This window comes from Vanessa cardui, chromosome 17, assembly GCF_905220365.1.
Source record: "Vanessa cardui chromosome 17, ilVanCard2.1, whole genome shotgun sequence".
Lineage (NCBI taxonomy): Eukaryota > Metazoa > Arthropoda > Insecta > Lepidoptera > Nymphalidae > Vanessa > Vanessa cardui.
The window spans coordinates 11,231,099-11,258,583 of NC_061139.1; the positions used below are offsets into that span (position 1 = coordinate 11,231,099).

The 27,485-nt window shown below is 31.5% G+C and overlaps 1 protein-coding gene across 2 annotated transcripts in view; it reads left to right on the plus strand.

Moving 5' to 3' along the window:
* LOC124536899 (rho-related GTP-binding protein RhoN-like) overlaps positions 1-27,485 on the plus strand; it is a 158,993-nt gene that overhangs the window by 17,934 nt on the left and 113,574 nt on the right. The window contains exon 2 of one of the 2 annotated variants that reach the window (XM_047113555.1): positions 19,674-19,719. The exons of the other annotated variant lie outside the window; for it this stretch is intronic. The gene's annotated coding sequence lies outside the window, so the exon portion shown is untranslated. The remainder of the gene's footprint in view (positions 1-19,673; positions 19,720-27,485) is intronic. 2 annotated transcript variants of the gene reach the window in all.

Genomic DNA, 27,485 nt, shown 5'->3' on the forward strand with positions numbered 1-27,485 from the left:
GTAAAGTCGATGAAATTTAAATTATATTATATGTGCCATTTGAATTATTTTCCTTGAACAAATATTGGATTTTATATCATTATTACGGTGCGGTGTGACCACGGACCATCTCTGCAATGAATCTGTTGGTTTGCACGGTACTTGTTCGGTTTATTTATAGCAATGCCTTATATGGACCTTGTTACTATCCTTATTTATTGGGAGTGCTCCCTTGTGTTTTTACTTACAGTTTTTACACGGAACTAAAACTTTTACAGAAATGCCATCTTTCAATACCAAACTTCATATTTACTGTCAATTTTCCATTGAAATTTTATATTCTTAAATATAATATTTTGGTAAGGTATCCATAAAACTATAGCTATAATAAGTCATATAAACGAGTAAGTATAAGTTACAAATTGTATTGTTAAATATATTGACTCCACAAGAATTTGCATACCTATTTTTCGGAAAACCACGAAATATTTAAAGAAAAACCGTGGACGTAATTGAAAATATGTTATTATATTTGACCATACAAAACTACCAAGTTATCGTTGTGTATATAATACATATAATGTACATATATCTTAGGTAGAAATTAAGGAAGAAAATTTAATTTTCAAAGTAATATGAAATATCGTAACATTTTTTTTTATTTGTTGTACAAATAACAATAAACTGTTACTTATATTTTCATCACTTAAGTATGATATTACCTTCTACGCATATACAATAATTGAAATAACTTTCAATAATTACGACATTGTAACAATATATTTTTAACAATCCTTAAATTATTTTTACTGACGTAAGAAACTCTTGCGCTTTAATAATTTTTCGTTATCACTTCTGATCTATTCATGATCTAAGGTTATACCGAAGATGGTCAAGAGAGCGTCTTATTACTGATAGATTATATAGCGCTTTGGCGTGCTGGGAATTAAATAGGCTGTTTATATAAATACAAGTTATTACCCGCAACTATATCTGTGTTACGTTTTATGTTGCTATACTAACATATTATGATTGGATTTTCTTTTATTAGCCATCAAATATATAGAAAAACTATTACATTGATAAGTCTTGATACTTCTATTATTGTTTATTAATAATATAATATTTAAATGAGTTATTAATTGTGTATGAATATATTAACGTCTGAACCAGACGTGCGATTAAGGTTAATTACATTGCAATCAATACCCCGGTAGGTTCTAACCACGGATACTGGAATGTTATGTCCGTTGTGCCTGTAATTACTCGCTGGCACGGCGCTGGCTCACTGGCAAACCGGAAGACATTATTCAAAGTATTATTTCATTTATGTATTTGGGAAACATACAATTATTTGCTATTTACTAATAACATTATCATTACATTCTATAAAACAAAGTCTCTTAATGCTGTCTCTATGTATGCTTAGATCTTTAAATTTAGGCAACGGATTTTGTTTCGTTTTTTTTTATAGGTAGAGTGATCTGAGTCGAAGGTTTTTGTATATAATACATGGACAATATAGTAAAGAAACACTGGTAATTTTAGAAGTTTCTAATGTGATGTGTAAATAAACAAATCATATAGTATAATTAGTATCAGTATTGCACCCGTGCAAAGCCGGGGTGGATAGCTAGTAAATACATATACGATAGTAGATTATATTACGAAACTTTTTAAATACCCGTAAAATTTTTCAGTGTTGCCACTGTATAATAATTACAAAGAACGTACTCAGCGGACGCGACAGAATACATTACTAAGGATAATAGACAAAATTACAGTTTGTTTTTTTTTTAAAAAAAGCAAATTCTTTATTTAAATTTTGACGGTTAATGTGTTAAATTTATAACTTAACGGTTCTAGTTTCAATAAAATTTAAACATATTGTAATCTTAGTCGAAATTTTATTAAAAAAAATGTTATAAAAATACTAATAAAAAATCGACAGATATTTATGTATGCACTAAATGCTTGAGTTATCGAAGGTGGTTATAATTTTATTTGAAAACTGATGGTTGATCAGCTATTTTAAGTGTTTCTGAACGAGATCGCTTTTACGAACTACTTTCACATTTGCTAGAGAATATCAATACACATATTCGTGATTGATATAAAACTTAGACTAGGATTTAAAATCTAGGTCAAGTAAACAGAAACATTCTAGATAATTATTTTTTTAAATTATCATTTCATATATCTAGTTCCTGAGTTGTTCTTGTACCTAACTAAATGTAATTTTGACTCGACTGTGTCGAATCTGGATAACAGGCTGTCTTAGGACACAATGAGTTTGTTGGTCCTGGTTTTCAACAATTGGATAAAGATTACCTCATATTCCTTTCAAATTACTTTTACATGGTAATAATAGTTTTTTTTAATAAAAAACAATAAAATGTCTAGAAATGACTGGAAATAACGAAATCAATGATAAAGAAACGATGGCTGTACCTTAAAATTACAAAATAAATTTTTAAAAGCCTGTTTCAAAATTATTATCTATATACGGCCAGCATTATTAAGTTCCAATTTAAAAAAAAAAACAAACAAACCAAAAAACTATTATTAAAGACCTAAAAATTAGGTCTTTACAAATAATCTTTGTTTTTAAAAAACGAACACCGCCCAATTGGATGATACGGGTTAACAAAATTTTAAAAGAACGTAAGAGTACTTGAAAAGTACTATTGAATATTATTAGCATAGATTTAAAAGACGCATAACCTTCGGCTTCCAGAACCAGTTTAAAACTAAGCCATGCGGTTATCCGGTATCTGGTTCAGATAAGATCTTTAAAGTGCAGGGTCTCATTGCAATAATTAAAAACAAATATACTCGTTTTTACGCACGAACGAAACTGACCTCCATATTTATTTAATTAACAATTAATACATGTTTAAGCTTCCGTTTATCTGATGAAGAAATAGTAGGTTTAATGTTAACAGCATTTTTGTTTTTTTATTTGTAGCGACTATTTTTCGATACTCTGTGAACTAAATGAGGTAAATTTTTGAAACTTTTCTGCCATATTATGCAAATCTAATCTAGCTTCATTTTATAATTTGTTAAATGACAATTCAAAATGGCTTGTAAACGTTTACTTGTACAAGGTAAATTTAGATTTTTGTTAATATCTCTGTAATATTTTAATTATTAACAGTTCAAATTGAGTTGGGAAAATGTCATGAACACCTGTATGTATGTTGCAGTAAAAAGTAATGTCCTATTATTTATATATGTCCTGGTTATGTCTCGTTGAAGATATGGTTTGGAGCTTAGTTTAACACACAGTTTCCTCATGATTTCCTTACCGCTGAGCACAAGATAAAATATAAACACAAATAAAACAAAACACATGAAAATTCAGTAGTGCTTACTTGGGTTTCAACTTATAATCACTGGGACTCAGCTTCAAAAACCCTGTTAGTGTTGGGATGGAATAAAAAATAGGAGAATAATTTTCGTTCTCCCACTCCCTGAACTCGTCAGGGAGTGGAGTCGTATTTGTCGGTATTTGTGATCTCGGTCACGTCCGTAACAAAACGAAACCAGTAAACGTACAACTGTCAAAGGACTCTGCTTGAACGGGAATTCCCCTTTAAATCCAATCCTCTATACTTGTCCAGTATTCTTGTATTTGTGTACTGGATAAGTTTAGTTGATAGAACTACCATATGATCGTCTAAGAACAATCTTGGACTTTCTTCACTTGTTGCATATTATTTAGTTTTACTTGTGGTGTTTCTCTTTGAGAGAAATTCAAATTATTTTATATCGTTTATCTTTAAATCTGTCACTTCATCTTGATTTAAGAAAAATATCATTGTTGTAGTGCGGATGCCCAAAAATAGACTGAAATATTCTTAAATTTGTTTTGCCTAGTGAAGTAGAAGAACGACTTTTGGCACCGACGACTGCACATTTTAAGGGTTGGATAGGTTACTAATACCTGCCCGTATTAAAAGCGGATGTCCTAACTTGTTTTCAAGTTTGCTTTCAACCAAATTGTGTGAATTTAATTGGTTCATTATAGATTGGACGTGAAAGAGTAACACACATACAGACATAATTCTTATCATATTTATAATATTAGAATAGACTAACCGTGTAATATTATTGTAGCCTAAGTTACTCCCTGTTATATCAGTTATCTGGCGGAGAAAGTCCCGTCAAAATCGGTCCAGCCGTTCCAGAGATTAGCCGAAACATACAGACAGACAAAGAATAAATATTGTAAACTGAAATTTTTTTGTTATATGTACCGTGTATACATACACATTAGCCGCGACAAATAGACAAATAGACAGACCGGCAAAAATTGTAAAAAATGTTATTTTAGTATATGTACCGTGTAAGGACATATGCATTGAGTAAATAAGGGCTATTTTAATATTACATGATTAGACATAGATTAGGCATTTGTAATAGTTTTCACTTTACTGAAACATTGATACGATGTTTGTTAATGAAACATATAAATATGACCAAATGTATATGTGTGTATAAACAGGTTTTCTGTAAAATCATTTATTTTCCTTTGCACAGCAACAAACATTTTTGCATTTCTCAAGCTTGGTTGCAAAAGAATGCTTTTAGCTTTTAGCCTTTTATAACATATATTTTGTTTTGTAATATAAAGTACATAGTAGATATATTATAATATTATTGAATAAGGTATTTTTTTATAATAACTCAAGTTTATTTATTTGTTATGATTTTGTTATATTTAACGAATTAACATATGTTAGCAGTGGAAAGTGCGTGCAATTTGAAATATACGCTGTTATAGTAGATTACTTGTCGATTGATAATTGTATATCATTGTATTATTAGTAAAGATCAATTCATCTCAAGGAGACAATAAATAAAAATATAACCAAATCTATATTTTGTAGCTATGTACAGTTGTATCACTCACACTAAGACATCTTGTATGCCCGAAAGTCAGTAACGCACACTACGATAAATCTTTGCATTTCAAATGCTAATATTAATTAAATTAGCAAACACAGGCGCGCTCTCTGTCTCTTTACCCTGGGAAGGCAATCTGACACGACCAAAGACCACCATGTTCCTTCTAACTCCGGTCTGAGAAATTCTGGACAGAAAAGAAACAAATAATTTGCATTCTTTTAAGTCGCTAATACAAAAACGCGTAATAAATATTCATAATGTAAATTTTTCAATAAAAGAGTAAAGAATTTGAATTAATTTAAATTTTATTCGTTTTAAAATTAGAATATTCAAAATCGATTTCCAAATTTAAAAAAAATGTTCGATTCTTCAAATTTATTCTAGAAGAGTTATTTTACGATGTGTCTCGCGTTGGATGTTATACCAATTCTTGAAACCAGTAATATTTTGAATTTTCTGCTAATTGAAATAAGGATCATAATGCTTTGTTGTCACGTCATAAAACACGTTGACATACCTAAGCGTATTATGTAATTTATCTATTGAATTAGCTCTATCATTGAATACTAATGGCATTGCGATTAAATTTTTATGTCTAACGGCGAAAGTGACGTTACGAACCTTGGAATTTTAAACAGATAATAAAATGTTTTTTTTTTTATTACTTAATGTATACATGGGCAAAGACAAAACAATTCAGTACTTAAACATCTGTTCGTAAATTTTTTCTGTTATTCGTTAGACATTCACGTTTTTAGAGTTACCATTAAATTGCTATATTTCAACCAACGAGAAATAACAAGTCTTTTTTAAATATTATGTTGTATATAAAATATAGTTGTAATATATCAATAAGTTAATTACAAATAACAAGTAACACAGATAACATATACAGTTAAATTTTAACGACGACTAATGGAAAATTGGCTTGCTTTTAGCGTAGAAGAGATAGAAGCATATGGATTATCTTACAGATAAGCATACTGCGTATGGAATAGCTATTTCCACCCTTTTGAAAGGCTATATAAACTAGAACATTTTCATGTATTGCATATACTTTTATATGAATATAATAAAGACAAATCTATTTATATATGTATAATAATATTAATGCGAATTTTACTTTGCCTGTTACACTTTCACGGCAAAATAACTGAATCGAATTCGATCGAGGTTGTGATGCAAGTGAATGCAATAAGCAAAGAGTGCCCTATGCCCTTTATTTGGTGAACCCTAATAAAGTGCATAGGGCACTTTTTTATATCTAAACCCTGACATACAAGCAAAGTCACCGGAACACCTCGAACAATTAGAAGAATGATATAAAAAATAGATTACGTTTTGAAAAAAGAGATTGTAAATATTTTACGAATAAAATAAAAAAGTCATAAGTCATTTAGGTACTAACTCTGGTCTACTTATGATCTGATAGTGTACTCTGTATACTTGAACTGTTCCTTTAAACTTTATATATTTATCAGCTCCATTGATGGAACTGAGATGGCCCAGTGGTTAGAACGCGTGCTTCATAACCGATGATTGCGGGTACAAACCCAGGCGAGCACCACTATATAATGTGCTTAATTTGTGATTATAATTCATCTCGTGCTCGGCGGTGAAGGAAAACATCGTGAGGTAACTACTGTATCTAATTTCATGGAAATTCTGCCACATTTGCATTCCACTAACCCGTATTGGAATAGCTTGGTGGAATATGGTCCAAACCCTCACCCTTATTGGGAGAGGAGGCCTTAGCCCAGCTGTGGGTAATTTTCAGGCTGTTACTTTACTACAGTCTAACATTAGTGCATTACTTTCACGGCACTATCAATAAACTATCGATACTTACTGTCGGCACTTCTACTTAGTGTAATAAGGTGTAAATAATTGCAAGTATTCTTCTTTTACAAAGAAAATATATCTTCTGAGCTATTTCCACAATGGAGGCAATTGCCATTCCAATTTATCGCAAGCCAAATAGCAGTCGAGTTCCACAGAGTCTTGTATTATGCAATTTTAAAGAAACATCCGTTAAATATTAACGTTAAATAGTAACGTTAGCGAGCGTGGCGACTTCGCATTTTCATATTTCTCGGCAGCAAATCTTCTTTCCATTTCAATTCAGCTTCTTTGAAATGTTACGTTACTTTTTGTTATGGAATATGAGTAATATTTTTGAATGTTTATTCGCTTCAATTTGAAAATATGCTTAAATTTCATCAAACTCTGACTTATTAGTATTATTTATACAAATCATCATTACGACATAAATTCCGTAATATTTGTTAGTATTGAATTAATAAATATGTGTACTTATAACGAATAGTTTATTCATTGATCGCAAATCCTCTTATTTTAATTTACATTTATACAACAAATAATCTTCATATATGAGGTATAAAGTGACATTTGTGACGTGTATTTTATTTTAGAGCCGAGATGGCCCAGTGGTTTTAGAAAACGCATATGAACCGATGATTGTGAGTTCAAAACAAGGCAAGCATCACTGAATTTTCATGTGCTTAATTTCTGTTTATAATTCATATCGTGCTCGGCGGTGAAGAAAAACATCGCGAGGAAACCTGCATTTGATTAATTTCAACGAAATTCTGCCACATGTGTGTCCATCAATCCGCATTGTTGCAGCGTTCTGGAATATGCTCCATTCTCCTCAAAGGGATAAGGCTGTTAATATACAAATGTAAATGTATTTGACATTACAAAAACATACTTATTCAATAGAATGATCATTTGGTAATCTTGGGACAATTTTAAGCAAATGCAATGTTTTAAACAAGGGTCTTCAATTGAGAACACTGTGCAAACACAGTCTTGGAGGGACGTTTTATCTTAAGTTCAGGTAGTCTTTTACAACCATTGAGGTACCTGCTCTTATTGTATTCTGGATTAAGGCAGTGGTTTCTTGGGAAATTTGTTATGCAAAGCTTATAATTGAAACTATTTAAATAACTTATATAGATATACTGTTTATTATTAACAGGAATACTAAATATACACCTGTCACGTTATATACATACGAATATATACACTAAAGCTTTAGAAACACTCTGAACATTGTAACCGTGTATAAGCTTAATATATGTATATTGGTTTATTAAATTAGTTAGGTATTACGAAAGCTTGGATATACTTATTTTTTTAATCATGTAACTCAAAATAATTGTAATCAAAATAACTTAACGTTTAAGGTCACACAAAAACTGGTTTAGAGCAATTGTTCTATGTTAGTATCTGAAATCTGCTTAAGTCAAGTAGAAAATCAGAATTTTATATTCATTTAATAAAATGATAATATTGTTGGCTAACTGCTACTCAAAAAGAAAGTCACAAAATCCCAAACCCAACTTCTTTTTTACTTGGTAAGAAGGCGTTGTACACCGCGGTCTGGGTACCACTCACAGATAATATACCGCAGTACTTAGTGTTTCTGTGTTTTTAAGTTTGGTTGTTTAAGTCATAACTACAGGCACAAAGGACATAACATCTTAGTTCCCAAGGTTGTTGGTGCATAAATGAAAATGACGATATTTCTTACATTACCAATGTTTATATTCTGTACTAACCAAGTAACATATTTGAAAGAAAGAAAAAAATGTTTATTAGGACACAATACATAAAAGAATAAGAAGTATGAAAAATTTAAAACAAAAAAAAAGAAACACAACAAAAATAAAAACATTTTAACCAACTACTACTACTCACTAACTTAATATAAAAAAGCAACAACAACAATACAAAACAATACAATGATACTTAACGTATCTTAAAGGTTACCATTCAGCTTCCAAGTTATTTCCAAGCAGACAACCCCTATTTTCAATGGTACCCTGTGTGGGGGGGTGTGCGCCGGTCCTTTTACAAAATAAATAAGGCAATCTATCGATCTTTGTTTGCATTTTATTCTAATTGACATTTTCTAGGTACGCCTAAAATACCACGTTACTTATTCGGTATTGATAATGTTACACCTGCTCTATTAAACGTCGGTATTACATATTAGGGTAATTACTTGACTTTTTCAAGGAATGTGACGGTTACAGCACAGGTGTAAACACACCTTTAACCCTTGAATATTTGTCATGTGTAACATACTTTAATTCTCATGTGACATTTCATTAAATTAACATATATAGAGTTATAATTAACAGTTAATTTTATCCTTGAAGATATATTGCAATATTTGGCGATAGAAATATGTTTTATTATTATTTTTGTTTCATAGATTTATCGCGAAATGATATTGTGTTATTAGTCTTTGAATAATCGATTTTTTTTTTATTTATTCATATCATGTGATAGTTGATGGTTCGTAAAACAATTCCTTTCAGAGAAAATCTACTGAATTACTTACGTACGAATAAAGTTACTATGTAATAATTACTTAATGTCAGTAATTCCTATATGAAACTCACGTGCGGCTTTACCCGCGTGAAATTATAACACACAAACTTGACACCCACATATTACCCCCTTAGGGGGTGAAGTTTTGTAAAAACCGTTCTTAGTAGATATTTTATGACATTTTTTTCGACATATTAACAATATTCGTTCTATTTTAACCTATTTATAAAAAAACCTTTATGAATTATATTACAGTTTTTTTTGAATTACTCTATCTATGCATCAAAATCCGTTCGGTAGTTTTGGAGTTTATCGTGACATACAGACAAACAGAGGCGATGTTGGAACATTGTTTTATAATATGCAGTGATAAGTAAGATGTATAATATTATTTCATAATAACCAAATACTGTTTATCTTCAAGCGTGTTACAGAATTATTTTCTTTTATTTACGTTCATATTTTTAATTCCATAGACGATTATATAATAGCAACTATTGTTTGAGTTACCGGCGCTCTGCTTGCGGGAAATAGAGAAATTTTGTTCACAACTGGGTATCTTATTAAATACAATGCGGTCCTGACTGCGTTCGAGGAATTTTAATTTTGTTTGTATGTATTATACAATAAGAATATTCTTAGTGAACATAAAGTTTTAATAATTAAATTACATAAATGTTTAGCTTTGACAGTGTAAATTTTATTGTCATACATAGTCATAGTCATACAGCCTGTACATTTACCACTGCTGAGATAAGGCCTCCTCTTCCATTAAGGAGAGGGTTTGGAACGTATTCCACCACGCTGTTCCAATGCGGGTTGGTGGAATGCACATGTGGCAGAATTTCGATGAAATTAGACACATGCAGGTTTCCTCACGATGTTTTCCTTCACCGACGAGCACGAGATGAATTATAAACACAAGCACATATATATAGTAATGCTTGTCTGAGTTTGAACCCGCAATCATCGGTTAAGACGCATGCGTTCTAACCACTGGGCCATCTCAGCTCAAATTTTATTGAAAGTTTGTGATCAAATCCGCATAGACAATTATATTTTGTCGGAATCTTGGTTCTTATTTGATATGACTTTGTTTCCGATTTGAAGGATGAGCTACTAGGCGTAAGGGACATAGCATCTTAATGCCCAAGGTAAATGCCGAATTGGCCATTCAAGGAATGGTTAGTCTTTCTTACAGCGCCAATGTTTGCCACTTACCATGAGAGTGCCCATTTGCGCCTCCATCTACAATATATTGTATTGCCTTATTATTCTATACGTGTATTAACTGAACTATTTTTACAACTGATATAGATGTTTATTATTTGTGATTAAGTAAGTCCTTTAAATTGGATGCGACTGGTGTAGCTGCAGGTTCTAGGAATATACCTTCAATAAACGTTATCTTATTTCCCCTACACATCTATGTATTATTAACAAAACAAAACTAATATAAAATAATGAGAATTAATAACAAAATACTTTAATCAGTTTGTAGTTCGCTAATATAATATTATTACAAAACAATATAACAATGATACGCCTGACGCTATTTCGCGCTTCTTCCCGCCAAAATAGAATGAATTTAAAAGCTGTCAGCTTGACGTTTGACGTTCGGAAAGTCACACTAATGTTTTCCGTATAACATAATATTAAAAAAAAACATTAGTAAGACTATGAAAAATTTTCATACAATATTTTAAACCTTATTTATGATATTTAAAACATTTCAATTTCGTGTAAAAACATATTCGAAAATCTAATCGAAAATCGGCTTATATTTTACACAGTAAATTTGTAATCGAATACAAAATTGATTCGATATTAAACCATCGTCGAGTGGTTATCGACTAATGTATTAAAACACGTAAATGTATCGAGATGTAGTTTAATCATTTTAATGCATCGAACACTGAAATAGTTGAAACGATTAAAAGCAAATTGCGTGTTTTCGTTGTTCGTTTAATGTATATTTAAAATTGTGTATTTCAAACGTAAATGTCATGGATTTCGGTCGATTTAAACTTTAATATAATATTTGTATAGTATTTTAATTAAGAGTAATACTCACTCGGTACTTTAAATGGTTGGTTGTATTCAATATTTTACAATAGTCTGACTTTGTACGGGTTATTGAGATTTTATTTAGTTTTCTATTAAATGCTATCCTAAATCCAAGATCAAATGTTGACTTGGGCTCACTCAGAAACACAAAAAAACATCAAAATCGATCCAGTCATTTATCAGTCAAAATTAAAATACTCTTTTTTCAATTAGGCTCATAAAGGCATTTTTGACGAGATTGTTACATTCTTCCGACAAAAACTGACAAGAAATTTTACTTACAGAGTTGTCAGAAAACTACAAATATTTTTATCAAAAAAAAAAATTATAACCGTCATTAAAAGTGAAAAATAAATACTAAGTCAGCGCTTTTTTATCTTTAATATGAGTACGCGAGTTAGCGTCGTACACACGTAGAGGAGAATGATATATATGTTTAATATTATCAAGTAAAACCTTATGCTAAATCAAAATAAAGAATAATTTCGGTATTTCCCTTCCACGAATAAGACAAACAAAAGATCAGAACTCGTTGATGGGATTTGAAATCGCGATCCATAGTTGGCATTCCCGTATTATATCCAAATAAACTATTCGTGGTTCTCTCGTGTATATTGTATCAATATTGCGTTGCAATACATACATTGCTTTTTTAACTGGAACTTTTATAACGGCTGTCGTAAAATAGTACGAGTATTTAGTAATGAACGCGTCAGACGATTTTGATGTTTTTTTAACGAATGTTTATTTGAACGTTCGCCTTTCAATCGTGTTTTGCATTCTCTCGTGTCTTTCGAATGGGTATTCTATTTTCAAATATTCAGACGCCATCTTGATTTGTTTTATTGATTTCGCCGACCCCCGGGAGACCAAATGATAATTGAAATAACTATGATATACTGTAAACTATACTGTATCTAGCGATCCGCTTCGGCTTCAGACGGGGGTAATACTTATACTAAATATACTACAGATTTTTTCTTTAATATATTCTCTATATATTATATACGAAAACCTTCCTTTCGAATCACTATACCTATTTTTTTTTAAAAAAAAGTATCAAAATCCATTTCGTTGTTTTAAAGATCGCAGCAGGCATAGGGACAGACAGACAGCAACTTTGTTACTAACCCAAGTCGATAGAGGCGTAACCTTCCATTTCCAAAAAAAAAAAGTTGTTGCTCAAATAGTTTTAATCAATATTAAAGTAATTTATTATGATTTTATTGTATGACTTGATTGACGTCATTGTGTCGTCGTCATCGTATCATAATACCGAATGAACATATGGTATCTAACCTACTACAAATCTGTGGGCAGAAGACACTGGGTCAATAAGACCCTGAACGTCTGGGTCAAAACCCACTGACAAGGTAGCTCTTAGCCGCCGTTGATGAAAGTCCGGGCACGGAGGTATACCTCGAGGTCCGTATCCGACTTGATTTAAGACCAAGCAGGAGAAACCAACTCTCTGTAACATAATGATATAAACTTAATACGACTTCAATATATTTTCGAAATTAAATTTGTTACAAAGATTTGTGGTCAATATAACGAAAGGTTGAGTAAATTTTCAATATTTAATTTAAATTTTCACAAAGAAAAAGAATTTATATTTTCATTTTAAAATAAAGTTCGAAATAATTAATAATTCTTATTAATGTAATTAAGCTTTCATCATAATTTTTGTTAAACCTATATTAACCATTATTTATATGATATTTATATATGTCTATATTGTGAACTGAAATTGTCAAAAAATGTTATCCCGTATATGTCGTTGTCAATAGGTGGCACGTGCCACAGACTCATCATCATCATCATATCATCCATTATCCCTGAGCCCTTAGCCCAATTTTATTTGAAGTCGACGCAGCATATCTACTTCTCCCATACTTCTCTATCTGACGTCATCTCACAGGTAACATTCTTTGTACCCATATCTTCTTTCACACAATCCTTCCATCGTTCCTTTGGTCGTCCCTCTCCTCTATTCATCCAAGTCGATGCTCAAGACCTTCCTCCCAACATGGTCCTCATTCCTCTTACCACAGACGTACGCCATTAAAAATACTGTTCAATATATATCAGGGTCGATATGACTCAGTTGTTGGATTATTGATTCTTAAGTAGAGGTTACGGGTTCACACAGAGTTGGATGAAATACAACCTACTTTAGCATTTAAATATTCTATATCATGTGAAGAAAACTTATTTAACTAAGTCCTTCTAAATTTTTGTGAAGTAAAATTCATAAACATTTCATTTCCATGTAAATTGTAATCGCGCTTAAAGTTCAAAGTACGAAAGCTCGCATAAAGCTTTGTGGAGCTTCGAAAGATGAGAAAGTTGACGCGGTAACACTTGCGTCAAGTCAGAAAGCTTCTCACGCTTTCATTGTATAAACTTGGTCGCCATTTTTATAATGTATCACGTATAAAATATACTATCTTAGTTTTGTTGATATATATATATATATATGCTGAAAATCACAGGTTACACAGCTTAGAATATATTTATTATAAACTGTCAAAATATGTAAACGGTGAATATTGTTTTTAGAACAAGGGATCTGAGTTTAATGGACACGCAAAAATAATCTAAAAAACTGTTAACTATTTAAATTTTATACGTTTTGCTGTTAACTGGATGCTCCGGTCACAATTTTTTGACAGCTTTTAATCCGTCTGCATTTATATTTATTGGAAACTAACGGTGCTTACTACATGACGGTGACATACTACAAGTATAATGTTGTACTACAGAGTAACTAAAACATAATAGTTAACGCTCAACTAAACTTGACATTCGCAAAACGTCATACTACTTGACAAAACGCGTTTCGAGTTTTGACAATATATCTAGACGTATATTTAAAGATTAAGGTTACATCAAGACATTTCCACAATATGAAACTAATACAATTATTTTCAATTTAAGTTATTATTAGTTTTTAAAACACTTCAAAAATATGTGTACTTCCTATAACAATTAAAACATCACACAGAGTAATATTAGACAGATAAAATAAAACGGCGAATGCTTAAAAATATATTCGATTCAATTACCAATATTACTTTTGCAATACTCGCTACTTTCACTACCCTGCTCGGGGTCGATGACCGCTTTGTGCTCCACTTGACTCTGAATGCTGCTATTGTATAGTAATAGCTTTTATTGCAAGCTATAAATAGTCTGATCGTGACATACCTGTGAGGAATTCAATAAAAATCGTAATATACTAACAGGAACTAATGGATAAGCTGTTTTTAAGCCAGTCACAGCATACAATTGAGCTAAATAACAATAAATAACATGTTAAGCTATTTAACATGATATTTAATAGCATTATTTATTATTTAGCAACAACATAGTTATTTTTCATTGCTGCAAAAGCCTGCCGGTCTTTTGTACGGATTGGAGCGGCTGTGGCACTTATACTCGCTCTGAGGGTACGGCAGAGACACCTCTTCTCCCTTCTGGCCATCCCTTCTCTTATTTTTTTTGTTCCTAACATTCTTCTATATATTTAAAGCATTTTTTGTTCGTTAACGTATAGTACATAAGTTTTTCAACCTCATTAAAACGTCTTTACCCTCAAAATAAAAACATATCATTTATTGAAATATGAAATAGTAACTATGTATCACAGTACATGATACAATGAAAATAATAATAATAATAATATACCAATTAAGCATCATCTTCTATAATAATTATATTTTACCTTACCTTCTTAAATCTTACTTATTTAAATATTTTTATTTTACCTACAACCTACAAGCTCTCGTTCCTACATTAAGATTGCCTGACAGAGAAGCCAAGCCTTATTTACAACTTATTATAATTATATTTTGCATAAAATATATAAAGTCAGTGAATTTGCTATAAAAAAATCACACAATTTACAATCCATTGCTTGGCTATTATTCATGTGGATAATTGTTACGATTTTTGCATCTTACCTTTTTCTATAATGTAAAAATGAACATATGGTACCCAAGACCACCACACCTACTCTCAAGCGGACGAAATTAAGGGAACAACTACAATGCATTGTACTCCGCACTATATTGACAATTACAAAAGGCGTGGTTTATAGCCGTTATGTTCGTGCATCATAATTTATGGTCTATTTTTACCTAACATAGAGGAACAGTTTTCCATCGTGACTGTAGTGCCAGTTCACTTTCACTTTCATTTGAATTAAAGGTAATTAAAGCTCGTTCAGAAATAACTTGGATAATTTATGTCAGAGGAATACTCCATCCTAAATCATGGACTCATATATCTGACATTTAATTTCCCCGAAGAGAGTTTATTTATGAATCTGATGTTTCAACCAGTATTAGGCTCGGTGTTATTGGTTATCTTTGATTTTATTAATATATGTTATAAATGTGAAAGTAACTCTCTCTGTTTGTCTGTCGCTCTTTCACTACCAAAGCAATGAACCGAATTTGATGAAATTTGTTACAAAGCAAACTTGAACCTCAAGGACAAAAGCTACTTTTTTGTAACAACTAGTCTCAAAATATATGTGTTCATTTTAAGTCCTGTCTAAAAAGGTTATTTTATCTACTTTTAATCGAACACCCCTTGATAATTAATATGACCTAATCCGGAATCTTCAATCATATATTTATTTCATCGACAAGGCTGTTCCTAATTCATATAACATACACACCACAATATTTGAAAAACTAAGTAAATATCTTGCCATTGAAATTAAAACTCAATGGCAAGTACAAATAAAGGTCATAGTCCTTTTATAGATCGTACCAAAATCTCTGTCAAAAAATCTGAAATGCCAACATATAAACTCCACATGCTCCAGATAGCCATAATTCTTAACTCTGTATCACCCGAAAGTTTCCATCATCTTGCAACTCCATCGTCCGCGTTCGTAACACAAACACTCCTTAAAGCTTAATAGTGGCCTGCGTTTTAGGTTTTAATAATACTTTTAATATTTTATTTATACCTATTTTTATTAAACTAAAATTAAAGTAACTGAATAATACTTTTATGTTATGTGTATGCACTTTTAAAAACGCTCATTTATCAGTTATTAAAATCTAAATAATAATAGCTTTCGAAGTCTTTAAAATTTGTAATCATTGTTAATATTGTCATAGATTTTATGATTAAACGTTTGAAGGACAAATAAGTTAAACTAAAGATACTTGGGTTACAACTTGGGTTAACTTAGCCACATTAGATTCATTGCCAAACATTAAGAATTAAGATTTGTGACGTCTGCTAAGTTATAAGCATAACACTTTCCATTAGTATCTTTGTTTACAAAAGTAAACAGTTTTCTCTTATCTGTGGCTCGCAGAAGTTGTCACGGCGTTCTATTAAGCAATTACTGTTATACAATTATATATATATATACATATATATAAACAATTACCTTAAATAAAGGGAATTTAAATGTATTTGAATTTATCAACGAAAGATATTCCAATTAATAAAGGTGGTAAACTCCGAACCGGTGGTAGATTTTTGACAATCAATGAGAAAGTGTACACTTCTATTTTGAATGAAGATTTTTAACTTTGATTTTGACTTGATTTTATAGAATATTCAAGATATTTATAGATAGATAATGTGCGGAATCTGCAAATATGTGTAATGTAGATTGTATGCATTTCCGAAAAGGTGATAGTTTGATGGTGACGGTGCATTATTCGCATGATGATTTATACCTAACGTATGTTTGGTAAGCCACAATAACATTATATACCATTTCGAGTCAACACTAGCACCGTTCACGCTCATTGGTCAAATCGAATATAGCGCGCTTTTCCGGCTCTTGTTACGTACTTCCGTCCCTTGTTTGGAAATCACTCTCATCGACTACAGGCAAGCAAACGAGAAGAAAAGTTTTAAAATTAAATAATAAGAAATTTAATTTGGAATCATTTTTATAATTTATTATTTCTTAAAATGTGGTGCAGAAAACCAACTTCACTCCAATGCAGTCTAATTAAATATTTGATGATTCTAATTCTCTCTGCACATGCCAGTGACATCTTAATTTCGCCGCTTAATACTAAGCTGCAAAATTAAGATGCAATCATACTAAGTTCATATTATTAGCTGCTCGTGATTTTATTCGGGTTTTATCATAAAGTATTTTTTTTTAATATTGAAGAGTATATTATTTTTTTTAAAGTCATTCTTTTAAATACCCTTTGAATTTAGTAGGTTTATATCGTATTTGAATGTTGGTAACAATTTAACAACTGACATTCGATACGGATAATTTATTTGAAATTCGATCATTACAATAAAATGAAATGAATATGAATTCGATAAAAAAGCAAATTCAATCCTATAGCTTTAACAGCCTCAAGTGGAGACGAGCCTTTTGTTATTGAACATTATTACCTTCGTGAATGCATTATTTTATCACACGTGAAATTTTAAACGGTGAAAACTGAATACAATAGTTAAAATTCATACAATTTTCTGATGATATATTTGAATTTAAAGCCTGTAAATTGATTGGTCAGCTTGTAAGAGTCGAGATAAATAGACACGTGGATCTTAAGGTGGTTCTCATGTGTAAAGCAGCTTTATTTAAATCGTTTTAAAATATATCGTATATCGTATTGGAATAATCCCAGTATCTTTTCTATACAAAAAGAAGCTTTATCCCTTGGACATAAAGGCATATTTTTTACTTGGTGGTAAGGTAAACAACAGTACTCAGTATTGTTGTGTTCCAGTTTGAAGGTTGAGTGAGCCACTGTAACTACAGGTTCAAGGAACATAACATCTTAATTCCCAGGGTTAGTGACACAGTGGCGATGTAAGGAATAGTTAATATTTCTTACAGCGTCATTGCCTACGGGTGATGGTGACCGCTTATCATCAGGTGGCCCATATGCTCGTCATATCCCATAAAAAAAAATAGCTGAAGATTCCAAGATCAGGTTTTCAGTCATGCATTTATCCTGAATAGTTCGGAATCAGAATATTGTCAGTGGTTACAGTGTAGTTGCGGATAATGTCGTTTAAGCTGCCGCTATGTCATCAGATAGCTGATCCGTCTAATTATAGTGTAATGCACTCTCTGTGAGCAAAGTAACTTGCTTATAGTGAGTGCTTTTGTCCATGATATTGGATGTCGTGCCCAAAATTCGAATCGGAATAAAATAAAAAAGTCATTGTTATAGCCTGAGTTACGCCTTATCACATCAGCTATGTGCCAGTGAAAGTCCCGTAAATTTTGGTCCAGCAATTCCAGAGATTAGCTGGAACAAATAAACAGACATGAATTGTAAACAAAGTTATTTTGTTATATGTACCGTGTATACATACATATGCATTTAATAGAAAGGGGTTATTTAATTATTACAAACAGACACTCCAATTTTATTAAGGTTGTATATATATTTGTAATCTCAAATATATTGATACAAGTATTTGGAGGTTGTAACATGATCTACCACTAAGTACTTCTGATTTGAAGGGTGAGTGAGTCTGTGTAAATAATGAAACAAAGGTTACCATTTTTTTTTTATTCAAGCGTTCCTGGTGTATTGATGATGTATGGGATGCTTTATATTTTCAATAATGGCAATATTAGTTGTTGTTGGTATCCAGATATTACCTGCCAACCTACATTAATAAAAAAGTAAGAGTATTTCATGAATTGAATTAGTATTGTAAACAGTCATAGTAACGACCATGAGAACGCCTATTCATCGCTCTGTATTGCCATTGTCTTAGTAATTTCACTTTTGTTAAATAATAACAAGCATTATTCTTCTCTAATAAAGGCATGAATGAGATTTGATTTACATAATTTAGGGTTAGCCATAGCGAAATTTATAAATAGACTAAAATAAATCTGATTTTATTTTAAAAGTAACTGACAGCATCAATAAATATTATACCTTTAAATCTGTATACTTATATATTTTCTATACTTATAATTAGGATATAATGTAAAGTATATTATAGTTGTATTGAAATAATCATATATATAAATATATAGAAGAAACGAAAAACTTTTATGGTACGGTAGATACCCCGTGCTATAGGGTCATCGTAAGTGGTCATCACCACTCTCAGACACTGACCATTCAACCATTCCTTACATCACAACAATTTGCTACCAACCTTTGCAGCTAAAATGTAATGTCACTTGTACCAGCATTCTCACCCTTCAAACTTGAACACAACAATATTGGGTAATGTTGCTTCATGGTAGCCCTAACTTAAAGCCTTACCCCACCACCAAGTAAAACTGTCAGCTTAATTTTGACATTATTTGTTTAATAAGAATTATAATCAATTATGAAACCTTTTTACTCATAACCTTTTTTCTGTTACAGGTATATATCCGCTTCTACCGAAATACCAGCCATTTTGTTAATCAAGGTAAATGTCCTCATATATGACGCATGAATATACTTGAAGATCTGATGATTGATGAATTTATGAGCTTCGGCAATTACATATTGACAGTATGTAATAGATAAAAAGAGCACAAATAAATCATTTTAAAAAGCTTGCACATCTTATATACTCTATTAATTGTTTTATATTTAACGTGTTAAAACATTAAATTTACTAAGTTTAGAAAAGAAAATAAAAATACAGATTAATATACCTAAATATAGAGAGGTAAGTTTATAAACGTCTTCCACAAAAAAAAATCATTTTGTTTTTTACTTTCCTGCGAAAATATTATTTTTGCTTTTACTTTAAAACACTCTTCAAACAGACAATAGTTTTACTACTTTTATTTCAAACACGATGTATATACTTCGTCTGGAATAGATGCACATTCTTATAAAGTATATTCCCTGTTAGAAAACTTAAAAATCCATACACGCATCTCAGATAGGTACATCAGGATGTAGCCCAGTATCGTGACAGCTTACAACTTGTATAAAAATATAGTATCTTAGGAATATAAATCCCTTCTAGCTTGTCGTCAAATATGTTTATGAAGCCTCAACAGATTTCCAGTATATATACTATCGTATATACTCATATAAAATATTTTCATACAAAAACTCTCAAATACACAAAATATTGTTGGTTTACACGGTGCATGGAAGTAAAATACTCAATTTGTTTCGACAATCAGCGCCAGATTTTATTCAATTTACCCAGAAAATTATTGAATTGAACACCTAAACCTTTCTCACAACCCATTCTACCTAATAGTGAAAACTGTATAAAAATCTATTCAGTAGTTTTTTAATTTATTCATATACGAGACATTATTAAATAATGTGTAGTAATAAGAAACAGCTGTTGCATTTACATTATTTTTTTTAAATGTTTATGTATACATAGTACATATACGTAATGTGCTAGGATAATTTAATTATGGAATTAAATGAGATAAGTCACAGAGATCAGCACACAAAGCATCATTCAAATTACATTTTAAATGCCGCGTAGCATTGGATTAGCTATGAGTGTAGTTGTGTTCAAGTTCTAAGTAACAAGACATAGTGCATGTCTAAACTTTAGAAGACAATTCAAAACAACATAATTAATCCAACTGCGTTCCAACTGTAGTACGACTTACCTTACTTTTGGACTAAACATACATTGATGGATAACGTGCTTAAAATGTTTAAAAACAAAAATAGTATTTTAATGCATGTTTATCTAACATATTAAATAACATATAAATTAAAAATCATTTAAAATCCTGGCGGAATATATTATTTAAATATATAATTGTATTTAGCTAACATAACTTTGTGTTATAAATGATGAAAAAGTGTAGCTACTGTGTTTTTGCCGGTTCTTCTACGGAATCTAGATTCCGAACCTATAGTAGCTTCACTATAATTTGTAGAATGACGACTCAAAAATTCTAGTAAATGCCTACTCGAATAAAGTTTATTTTGATTTCATTTAGTTTAATATTGAAAAAAAAATATACTCATATCAACCTTATGTATTTGCTGGGGTTATTTAACATACATACATTTTCAGTATGAAGGGTTAATGCCCCAAATAACGGAACCAATTGGCATAACATCTTAGTTTACGTAGTTAGTTGGGCAATGTGCTTGTAAGGAATGATATGTATTTGTTGCAAAACCAATTTTGGTCTTTGGTCGGTGGCCATATGGTATATAGGGTAGATGGAGTATTTGCTCGTCCTTTATTAAATAAGTTGAATATATTAGTATGTAAACAGTCCTAAAAAACATGATTCTAGCAAAAAGGTTTTAAGCTTTGAATGGTTTAAGTCAATATTAAGAAATTTTGAGATTTTCGCACACATTATAATTAGATATTTATTAAACTGTAATTACATAGTTTTTTACTTGTTTCTCTCTTTTACTCTGTGCTAATGGTTGAATTAAAATCAACAGTATTTAAAAAGACTATGTCTAATCTGAAAATACACAAACGCAATATATGATATAGGAAAGTGATAAAAAGTAACAGCCACTAAATATCCCACTGTTGGGCTAAGGTTTCCTCTCATTTCTCAACGCTGTCAATACAAGTTGAAAAATGTATATAATCCCAATCATTATTTATCATCGTTTATATAATATAATAATCTTGTATATGTATATTAATGAATAGTTCCAAAAATATGGTAACGTGTAAAGTATTGTACGAATATATTAACGTCTTTGCCATATAAAAAGTAATTCATGATAAATGATAAGATAATCGCTTTGAGTGACTGACAATAAATACATAGGACGTAACGTTGTCTAATCTGCCAAAGTTATTAGCGGAATGACGGTGTAAAATATTCTTATTAATTCTTACAGCGTCAATATTCACGAGCGACCACTTACCATAAGATGTCACTTGTGCCGAAAAAATTAAAAAAAAAAACAAAACGCAATACTTGACTGGTTTTTAAAATCCATTTTATATTATTTAGTAGAAGTTAAGGAACCCAGTAAAAGTGTTTTTTTTTTTATTTCTAGAACATATTTATCGAAAAATATCATATTAAAAATTCCATATTTAAATAGCGCATAAAACGTTACTTGGACAACATGGGGCTGCAATGGGGTTGGTGACGTCACTTGCCTGTATTTTAATCTGAATTACATGTAGTAGGCAAGCAAGGTTAACAAGCAAGTGACTTCATCATAAGCCCGGCGAATTAGGAGCGTTTTGTGTCACGTGACAACCTTTTAAAAAAATGCATAATTTGCAACTTTAGTTAATAAATAACCATTTGAGTTTAAAACTCACTTGTGAAATGACGATCTTCGTGGTCGAGTGCTGTGTATACCGGTTTTTATGGGTACGCCACTCCGAGGCCCCAGGTTCGATTCTCGAACTAATAGTTTATCATTAGTTTTCTATGTTGTCTTGGGTCTGGGTGTTTGTGTTACCGTCGTTACTTCTGATTTTCCATAACACAAGTGTTTTAGCTACTTACATTGGGATCAGAGTATTGTATGTGATTTTGTCTCATGTTTATTTATTTATTTATCCTAACAAAAGCCTAACGCTAATGACATACAAAGTCTTTAAATACGAATTAATAAGTAATTGCTAAACTTAGTATCAAATATCTGAGTCGGGGTCTCATAATTCGGCCATTAATGTCTTGACAACGCCATAAATATCCCCCATTATAATACCTTGACCCTCGGGATCGTGACCGAAATATATGAGATCGGTTATTTATCATGAAGGTTTATTAAGGACCCTGGCGTTTGTCATTTAAAGATCGTTTTTACATCAACACGAAACTTATTTTCCGAACTTTTCATGTACCTAATAGTTTTATTTGTTTTTTTATTATGATTGAGTATGAGTATTTATACGTACCAAACATATATATTTTCCCTTTTTTTATATTTATATAATAGTTGACGTATTTTTATTAACATAAGAATTAACAACATTAAATGCTTAAAAATATATATGTACAAATATGAACTAAAACTAGTTACTGTATAAATCTTGCCCGCGTGGAATGGTGGCAAGAATGCTAGCAGCATTTCCCCGTTGAATCGCAATTTCGATCCTCTGGCAAAAAAAACGAACCAGCTCTCCTGTCACCAGGCAATGAGGCGAGGTGTTATACTTTTGATGAAGCTTTTTGCACCACTACTCCAAGGGCCAAGCGTTTCGACAGCAAATGGAACAAAAAAGTAATTAGATATAATACACGAATATTTAGTTATTTTTTTGGCTTCAGCTTTTTCCGCAGCGGCACCGGCTCTTAACATTGTTTCTCGGATATGAGATGGAGCCAACGTGTCAACACATGTAGCGTCCCACACAAGGGCCCGACCTCGTTCCCAGGGAACCAATGTTAATCCATCAGGTCTCTTACCATCATCGCGACTAATTCCACGAGGCTCAGTAAGAGCAGGAACGTCGATGGTGGCAAGAGCCCTTTTTATTATGTCATTAAGAGAACCGTGGCGGAAAAGCCTACCTGGGCAAGAGAGACCATATAAACCGAAAGAGTCTACCTCCTTTCCACACGGGCATCTGTGTTCAGAACACAGAGGTTTTCCCAGTCGGAGACCAATCGATATGCGAAAACATTCATTATCTAAAAGTGTCCCAATTTTCCCTTTTTGATATTAGTTAGGCAAAAGGCCACAGAAAATCATTCGGTTAAAATTACACTTGATAGTCACGAGCTAACTGCTTTAAAACAAAGGTGGTTTCATTAAATATGTATGTACAAAAGATAACCAGAATCCTGCTGATATTGTTCTTACATGTAAACTATTTTTCAATAATAGTGATATATTGACCGAAATAGAAGTTGCCAGTTATTCAAATCAAATCAATTTCATTCAAGTAAACTTCACAATTAAGCGTCTTTGATTTAAACACATTCGGAAAGTAGTCTCCAGCTTGAAGAAATTATCGCATTTTTCAAATAAACAGATTTACAATGCCGTTCTTCATAATAATTAGTGATTGATAGAGTCTAAATCCAGGCGTTAAAAATAGTCTTTTAATGAATAATATTAGCGGGTTACAACAAACGATACTCTTTATATATACGAGTATACGTTTTTTTATTTACAAACGTTATATCCGAATTTTGTTTATTTAATCTTTAATTCGTATTTGTTATTTTAATTTCCACGTTTTTACTATAGACGAAACCGGTCGAGACTCTTTCGATGTTTCTCCACAGGTTTGAGGCGTTTATTTTCAAATGGACTGCAGATATATAATAATCAATAATAAAGTGTACTGCATCTGTATGTTGCATTAATAAAATTTGATTTTAAAATTATGATAAAACTCGACTTATCTGTAACTTTGTGTATTAGAAAATGCTAGGAAATAGATAAATTGTCCCAGGTGAATAGTATGTAAGAAGGGTCAATAATACAGGGCATGTTTGAACAGAACAAAGCTGGAGCCATTAGCAAGGGAAATACGTATGGAAGTGTCGAGAGCAATCTACAGCTGACAAACGTCCCTTTGATTAACGTAGGGCGGAGATTGCAGTTTGTGTTGTATGTGCGGCGTCAATACAGCGTGATGGTAACTTCTGTGTCATCTAGAAATCTGATTGAAATGACTGACACAAGCAATTAAAGATTAACAATTTTATTAATATTGTGTGACGAGCCAACCCCCCCCCCCATTTTATGTAATTTCGTTATATTATAACGATATGTATCGTTATAATATAACGAAATTACATAAAATCATTATAATTTGTAATCTATGTTATTCTGATGTATAGGGAAAGATTAACAAACATACATACATCCAACCTCACAAATTTATGTGAAAATTTAATATTCGTAGGTAATGTCTATGGTAGAAGGTTCTAAGGTTTCTCTATATGGTATCTCTTAATTCCTCATTGAAAATATTTTTTTATGATGAGTAAATAATAATCTGTCTGTGTAATAAAATTGCGTTTGATTGTTTCGGCTTATCTCTGGAACGTCTGGACCGATTTTGACGGGACTTTCACTGGCAGATAGGTGATGTAATAAGGAATAACATAGGCTACAATAATAACTTCTTCGTAAAATTCAAACGCGTTCGAAATCGCAGGCGTAGGTAGTATAATATTTATGTACAGTAATCACACCAAGAGTTCTTAACTTGAAATAAGCAAAAGGTAAAAAATACCATATAGGTACGATTACATGTTTATCGATAAAAAAGGGTTTTATGAGAATTCCTAATTTGAAATTGGACATTACTGTTAATTATAGCATCTACCCGGGTATATCCCAGGGAACGGGTTATATTGTTTTTCATACGAACGAAAAATACAGGAAGAAAATAATAAAAAAGTATATTGGAATACGTAAAACCTTATTAATTCGAGTGCTTAATTAAAAATTTTCTCGTTTCAAATTACATCACAAATGCTCAACTTTTGCCCTGATACGATAATGTTATTTTTGAGAGTATACGACACATCTGTTACCTTATGGTAAGTGATTGTTACCATAGACAATTTCAATTCAAGACGTTAATATCACTCCTGATCATCAAAATGTTGCCCAACGTGTAAATCAAGTTGTTATATCTCTCTGGCCGAGATGGCCCACTAGTTAGAACGCGTGTATTATAACCGATGATTCCGAGTTCAAACCCATGCAACCAAAAAAATGTGATGTTTACATTTTTTTTTGTTATTTTTTTCTTCATACATGGTGGTAGGGCTTTGTTCAAGCCCGCTACCGCTAAACAACAGTACGCAGTATTGTTGTATTCTGGTTTGAAGGTTAAGTGAGCCAGTGTAACTACAGGCACAAGGGACATAGCATCTTAGTTCCCAAGGTTGTTGCATAGACGATGTAAGGAATAGTTAATATTTTTTACAGTGTCATTGTCTATGGGTAATGGTGACCACTTACCATCAGGTGGCCCATATACTCGTCCGCCAACCTATTCCATAAAAAAAATGTCGACTTCAGCGATCTTGACAATTTAATAGTGTTTAAAAAGGCTTCTTCAATAAAGTATATTTTGAGTTTGATTGCTTCTTGCAACGTAATGAAACATTTCGGCGTACGATACTTCCCTATGTATCCTCCCGCTCTTTACCTACTGCATGCATCTCGTATAAGGTACGCATAACGTACCATTAGCGAAATGTGGAAGGATGTGGGCACAACGCCGGGAAGTGTTGAGAGCAATCAGACAGCTCTCAACGAATGCCGTGTTGTTTTTCTTTTGTAATATCGGCATATGGAACGGCGAGTGGTTTTCATTTAAGTTGATTTACCTTTATTAAACTTTTGTTAAATATTCGTAAACTGCAACTGTTTCTTGACTTTTCATCGATAGTTAAATTTATAAAAAAAAATGTCTGTACATACCTTACTCTGTAAAAAAAATCGCAGCAACATATGAATTGTAAAAAACAACTCTCTTCTCTGTAGTACTGAATCACCTATGATATATTACTAACTTAAAAATATACAAATACGATACTTGGATTGGTTCGTCTATGCTTAGAAAATTTAAAAACAAAACTCTCCTTTTATAGAAGAAGGATTTTCCACCAGTTTCTTCCAAGTTTGAACGCTTACTCTTTGTTCAAAGTTCACGTGTTATAACTACTGGACCATTCAGACTTCTAAGCGGATTTATTTCAGTCTGAAGATATTTATCAAGCGACCATCTAGAAGCTATTGGAAACAATACTAGTAACTATAGTTTCGAGTTTCTACTTACGACACTTAATAGGATACCAGTATATGATTAGTCAGATTACAGAATATGACATCTTAGATCTTGATTACACTCACTCTCACACTCATACTCACAAGTGACAGGGTGAAAAGTTATTTATGATTCTTTAAATTCCTGTATATTTTAGTTTGGATAAACCAACCTATTTGTTTGTCTATCTTTCTTAGATAATTTTGTCAGAAAACTCGAGCATGAAGAATTATTACGCCATTAAATGAAAACTTTAACAGTGTATGGAGATGAAACTTCAGTCAAGATTATGCTTACAAAGTTACCTCAACTGTAAAGTAATTAGCACACTATGTAGCTGACTAACAAACTACAACATCATTATTACTAGCTAACCGTCCTGACTTCACACGCGTAAAATATACCCTATATCAAATAACTTTTAAATTGAAGAAGAAATTAAAAAATATAAAATACTATTTTTTCCTGTTGGGAAAGTTCCTGTTCCTTAAATTTATACGTGTAATACATATTCACCTTTC